The sequence below is a fragment of the Equus przewalskii genome, chromosome 22 (genome assembly GCF_037783145.1).
Source record: "Equus przewalskii isolate Varuska chromosome 22, EquPr2, whole genome shotgun sequence".
Classification (NCBI taxonomy): Eukaryota; Metazoa; Chordata; class Mammalia; order Perissodactyla; family Equidae; genus Equus; species Equus przewalskii.
Window position 1 is genome coordinate 38475565 of NC_091852.1, and position 6802 is coordinate 38482366.

A 6802-nucleotide genomic window follows, 5' to 3' on the forward strand; every position below is an offset into this window, starting at 1 on the left:
TTTGCTTATCGTAAGGTCAAAAAGATATATTTCTGTGTATTCCTCTAGAATATTTATAGTCTTAGCTTTTACATTTAGGTCTATGATTCATCTTTAAATTTTATGTGAGGTTTGAGGTATGAGTCTAAGTTCTTTTTTGTTCCATATAGATAGCCAATTGTCCAAGCTCCATTTATTGAAAAGCCTATTCCTTCTCCAATTCAATTAACTGACACCATACTTGTGAATCAGTTGATAATATTTGAATGGGTCTGTTTCTGCAGTCTCTATTCCCCAGTAGTGTTCTCTTTGCTATTCTCACATCAGCACCACCACACTATAGGTTTAAAATACTTCTTGCTATTTGGAAATACGTTTTCTGTTTTTATCCTTCTTTAAAATTTCTGTGGTTATTCTAAGTCCTTGGCATTTCCATATACAGTTGAGACTCAGCTTGTCAATTTCCACAGAAACATCTGCTGCAATTTTATTTGGACTGCATAAACTCTGTAAATCAATTTGAGAAAAAACATAATTTTAACACCACTGAGTAGTCCAATCTACGAAGATAAATTAGTGTAGCCTTTGTCCCGGATGTTTGGCAGTAACTTTAATGTTCAAAATGCATACGAAATCAGGGGCCAGTCCAGTGGTGCAGTGATTAAGTTCACACGTTCCGCTTCAGTGGCCTGGCATTGGCTGGTTCGGATCCCAGTTGCGGACCTACGCACGGCATATCAAGCCATGCTGTGATAGGCGTCCCACATATAAAATAGAGGAAGATGGGCACGGATGTTAGCTCAGGGCCAGTCTTCCTCAGCAAAAAGAGGATTGGCAGCAGATGTTAGCTCAGGGCTAATCTTCCTCAAAAGAAAAAAAATGCATATGAAATCAGACAAAGCTCTTCACTTCTGGGTACCTAATTTAGTGCCATATTCTCTCATGAGCATGAAGGTATGCTTGCATATTTATTTCAGTATTGTTTGTACTTAATATCAAGAAAAAGATAACCATCAAATAGTAGTTAAATTATGGTATCTTTGTTATGTGAAATTAGGCTATGTGTAGTGAGGTGGAATATTTTCTGAACAAATATTAGGTAAAAAAAAAAAACTATTGAATTATTCTTCTGGTGTAATGCCATACATATAGAAACGTGCACACATAACCACATATAAATTCTGAAAGATTATCCACCAAACTCTTAATTGGGTTACCACTTGGAACTGGGCTGGATTTGGGAAGTCACGCCCTGGTGGTCAAGGCTTTTATTTGCTGGAATTGATTGAATTTTTAAATAAACACGCATACACATTAAAGTAAATATTTTTATGTAGTTCTTGTCTAATGAGAAAATTTAAACAAATACTCTTTAACCCTGTAGGTTAAAACCAGCCGAAAATACAACAATAACTTCTAAATGAGAAAGGGCAACAAGCAAGAGAAAGAGTGTTTGGGGGGTAGGGACTGGTCAAAAACATATATATATGTATATCTAAAATATGAATTTAAAGAAAGTTCCTATAATTCCAAATATAGGATTCTGTATTCAACCCCATTTCTACCAGGACATGTGTGTGATCTTGACTAACTCAACCTCCTTGAGTCTTGATATTCTCAAATGTGAAATGTGTTGGAAACATTCGCTGGGCTGTTGTACCAAACATATACATTCATTTTAAAGCACTTGGTGCCTTCTACAGAATAAGAACTGAATAAAATGGTAGCTATTTTTCCTTTTTCTACTTAGATCTATATTAGAGTATTATTTGTTTCCTTCTCTAAAATGCTTTGAAAATGTCTCACGTCTTTCTGACTGACCATCAAAAGATGGCTGCCAAGACAGCAGACTACCTGCTGGTGTCTTCAGGAAGACCAAAAGAAATTCAGCACCTGACGTATCTTCTCCTTCCCACTCGTCTTTCCTTGATGCGTTCACTCACTCCCACACCACAGTCATTTCCTTTCACTCCAGCGTAGAAATCCCCACAGCACCCTCTGCATTCACCGCCTTCACCTTCACTGCCATTCATGCAGTTGCTTCTCATTCTTTTTTGCTTTCTGGCTGTGAGAGTTTTCCAAAGAGCAGAAATCTGCAGATGTGAAGCGAAAGTTGGATCAAGGTTTTGCGGAGATTTTTTTTTCTTCCCAAAGCCCCAGTACGTAGTTGTATATCCTAGTTGTGAGTCATTCTAGTTCTTCTGTATGGGATACGTCCACAGCATGGCTTGATGATCGGTACATAGGTCCACACCCAGGATCCAAACCAGGGAACCCCAGGCTGCGGAAGCGGAGTGCATAAACTTAACCACTCGGCCACGGGGCGGGCCCCAGCAGAGATTTTCTAATTGAATCCTTTTGGAACATGAGGGAAGCTCATTGTCAGAATGATGTCACGGTAGCTAGAGCTGAAGGCAGGCAGAGAGCAGGATCCAGTTCACTGTGGGACCCAATAAAACTTTCCCAGGGAGGAGACCCCCAGCTGTCCCCATGTGACAGGGACAGGAACACAAGCTTCTGACACAGGGAGAGTACCTGTCCCTTCCTAAGGATTTCCTCCAGAGCTGAAAATAAGTCATTTATTGGCAAGAGTCAATTCTAGTACTTAATTTTTTTGTTGTTATAAAGAGAATGAATGTTCAACCACAGGAAAGGCATGGCCACTCTGGGCAGTCTTAGCTATGTGGAGAGAGAAGGAATCCAAATGTGGTTCCTGCCTGCAATGGGCTGTGCAGACAAGAGCCTCCTAATTCATCTCTAGTAAAAGGATTGTGATGCTTCACCATCAGTCTGGAGGAGGTGGTAGGAGAATGCAACAGTGACTAGAAAAGCATCTCAGGCTTGATTGGGCACTAAATATCTCTGCTGGTAGTAAGTTCCCAGTTTCACCAATATGTTTCCCAAATCAGATCACATTGTTTGACTTTATAATGAATAAAACAATTGTCATCCCTACTTTGAATAATGATTTTGCTTCTCTTCACATCTGACCAGGTAGTGAGAAAGAGAGCTCAAACATATTTTAATGAATGTTGGAGTTTATTCATTTGAAGATCTCAATACTTGGTTGAATTTGAGAGATCTTACCATAATCTACACAGTAATGTAACTGAGACGGTTAAAGAGGATGCGTGTGTGAATTGAGGGCATAAGGTGGGGAAGAGAGGCCTCAACACAGGGGGAATCTCTTCTCTGTGTACCTACAAAACTCTTTCCTTTCCTTCTTTACGAATTGGAGTTGGGTATTAATTTCATTTTAAAATATGGCTTCTCTCTTTATTTCCTCTTTTAGTTCTCCTGGGTGAATTAGTTGTCTATCCAGGCATGGACATTACTGTTCTTGGGTTTCCCTGGACTTTTTCACGTTTCAAATATTATGAATCTTCCATTCTGCAGATATTTTTAAATAGATATTACTTACTTTTCTTTATTTTTAAGGAATTTGTGTAAGAAAGTTCTATTATCAGGAGTAATTCAGTTTTAAATAAAGCATGGATCAGAATTTAATAAGGAAGGTAAAATGTTTTCAATAAGTGGATATGGTAGAGGGCTTCAGGATAGGTTCAACCAGCTAACTCAGAGTACTAATACTGGCTTATTAAGACACTGGAGGAGAACAGGTCCTCAACCTTTTTTCATCAGCCACAATCTCATCTCAGGTATCTCTGGGCTGGGCCTCTCTCTTGTGTCGGTGCCAACATGGAGAGCAAAGCTGAACCTCTGAAAGTCTCTGATCAGATACCACCTGATATGCCCTCAGGTAGTGGAGTCCTATCAAGCGGAGCGTACGTGATCCTGAAGATCTGAGAATCTGGGCCTTTCTTCTGCAGAGGACTCATGCATGAAATATTTTTAATGGACCATGTGCTTTAAACCATTCTTTGAGCTTTTCAGAGAAGGATCAGTAGAAAATATTTTTTGTCCATTTTAAAAATGAATAACTTAGAAAGAATACAGATCTCAAGTGAATACAGAAACACAGTATTCACTAATAATGAATGTCTGCTGCTTTCTTAGAAAGAGGAGAGTGAAATTGTCTTCCCGTGTCATTTTTTCTTGTCTTTCAGCATCAACAGAGTGGCAGGGAGAAAAAGCTGGAGCCTTAAAGGGTAATGTTCTGCTGTTGAATGCCAGTTCTCCCTGGATTAACCTTAATATTTCTTTTCAGCGAGGGCTCAGGTCTCCAATCACTGAGGAGATCAGTTCCTAGAACCAGTCCTTCTCAGAAAATAATGACCTTAGAGGGAGGCCTCTAAGGCAACATTTCAGGCCTGGGACCCTTCTGCTAACCCGTGTTCTCCCCACCCGTTGGAATTGAACAGGATGGTGTTGGGCCATGGGTCTTGCCCACTAGATGGTGTGAGATGTTGTGGATGGATTATTCCTTTTGGAGGAAAAATTTATGGGTCCTGCCTTTGGACATAGTCTAAGTTGTTACCTTCCCTAAGCTTCAGGCTCCTCTTTTGAGAAAGTGCTTGCCTGCAAATCTCACGGGGTGGTTGTGATGATCACTTACGGCAATGTCTGTGACAGAGCTTTAAAATGACATAGCTCTATACGTATGTGATACTAATGTGTTACTATTATTGTCATACTTTTGACCTTTAATCCTAATCCCTGGGCATTCAGAATCTAACCTTGAAAGAGTTTATTCCCAATGGAACATTCTACTCAGCTTCCTGCAAGATTCTACCTTCACCTGAGGTGACCTAGGCTCCTATTTTCTCTGTTCGGAGAACTCACTGCAAAGACATTCATGTGGCACCAGACCTACTTTCTCTTCAGAAAAGGTGATTCATCTTTCCTGTTGTTTCAGGCACCCCGCTTCCTAGGTTGTCTGTGGAATTCCGGGGCCCCAGTGCAGCCTAGAGTTGACATGCGAGGAAGAATCATAGATAAAGGGAAGATAAATCAACCCTTGGAGTGGAGATGAATAGAATATTGTGAAGTCGGACCTGTGGGAGAATGTGGCCCCTGCCAGGCCTGCCTGTCCCCAATCAGCTTTTAAATATACTTTTTACCTCCTGTCTCTTGCAGTCACCTACACAAGCCTCCTTTCGTGGATAGCTTTCCGGACCAGTTATAGCAAGATCCTTCCTCTGAGGAGTGGGTTAGAGCAGCCAAGGAGGCGGACATCTTATAGTTCATGGAGCTAGGAAGATGCTTCTCAGTGCACCTTTGAGATCCAGTAAGTCATAGGTCACTCTGGCCTCCTTGCTTCTGGCTACCACCCTCTGACTGGACGGTATCACCCCCTTACTTTCCTTGTTTTCACCATATAATCTTTGGATGCCTTTCTTCAATCAGAGTCCTCTTTGTCACTATCCCATAGGACCATATTTTACCCCCACCACTTACCTTTTCCCTTCTATACCAAGAGCACACTCAGATACAGGACACTATCCCCAATCCAAACCCCACTTTGTCTTTGGGCCACACCTCATCCCCCGACCCCACCACATCTCCAGATGTCTCTCTTTCTCAGGATCTCACAATTTCCCTAAGGGGACATGCCCCATGGATTCCAGTGTTTCACTTCACTGTCTCCCTAGTTTTCCAAGGTTCCAAGTGATGGCTTCAAAAAAGTTTCAGTGATGTGAAGACCTGGACAGTGGCCTCCTGAATGACTGCGGGAGTATCCCCATAACACAGCCATGGGTCCATCAGGCTGTCCGTGACCCTGCCCTACTCTCTCCCTCTGGGAGCGTGTTTCCTCAGGTCAGCCAGAAAGTCCTCCTGCATCCCCTGCTCCCTGAAAAATTTCTCTCAAAGAAATGTTTCCATAAAATCAGAGGAATTGAAATGGTTCTCAATTACTACATTCTCTGAAGTAGTTTGTCTCTGTTTTTCTCTGAAAGGAGACTTGTGTCTTCTGCCTCAGCCACATGTAGGCAAAGTAAGTGTAGGGTTAGCTAGGAGCTCAGGCTTAGAGTAACAAAGGGTCAGCGTCAGCTCATATTGAGAGACTTTCTGAAGGTGATCAAGATCAGGGAGGGATGTTGACCATGGCACTGCATACCCACTGTCATCTCGGGTTCTTTCATTTGTATTTGTGAATATATCTCAATTTTAAAATCTTAATACTACCACAAGAATACAACAACAAAAAACGTGAATGCTCAGGGGCTTTAAAAGTGAGAAAATCGAAGTCCATGTCCCAGGATCTAGACATAGCCATCCTTCTCTCTGTTCCCTCGTTATCTAGAACATTATCTGATCATAGGGTGGAGTAGTTAGGGTTGCACAGACATCATAGGGCCAGAAATGTCCCCACTCAACCTCCAGGAACAGTAAAAGACAAGACTCTTCTCATATTCCCAAAATGCAACTGGATTCTTGGGACCCTAAGTTCAGAGGGGTAAGGAGAAGTCCCTATGACCTCTAATCTTTGGGTAGGGAATAGTTTTCACCTTCCCCCAGATCTCCCCTCTATTCTTGTTGCAGGCTGGGGAGGTGAGCACTGCTCTCCAATAATTCTTATCTTAACCTTTATGAAAGTGCACAGCTGGCCACCAACTCCCATTCCCTCTCCCCATGTGACAGGTTCAAGAACAGAAAAACAGAATTCCTGGCTCTGTGTATGGTTAGAAGGGTCAGGGGAAGGAGAGGAGACCCAATGGAAGGCCAAGCAGATATAAGGGCTTAGCAAACTTGGGAGTAGAAGAACATATTAACAGACTTGAGAAAGAACTCTCCACATTTCTTTAAGTGGCCCTCAGGTCACTCCTGGCCACTGGAAGAGAACTGGGTTCAAAGCTAGGGATGTGAAAATTGGGTCACGTTGCCCCACCTCCCAACCTCCACGAGACAACCCATTTCTGAA

The 6802-nt window shown here is 42.0% G+C and overlaps 1 long non-coding RNA gene across 1 annotated transcript in view; it reads left to right on the forward strand.

Annotated features, from left to right (window-relative positions):
• The window catches only part of LOC103567850 (uncharacterized), a 28501-nt gene extending 22692 nt beyond the window's left edge, over window positions 1–5809 (forward strand). The window contains exons 2-5 of the long non-coding RNA XR_011531314.1: window positions 4047–4088; window positions 4609–4769; window positions 5017–5167; window positions 5532–5809. This is a non-coding gene — a long non-coding RNA (uncharacterized lncRNA). The remainder of the gene's footprint in view (window positions 1–4046; window positions 4089–4608; window positions 4770–5016; window positions 5168–5531) is intronic.
• Window positions 5810–6802: the final 993 nt, after the last annotated feature.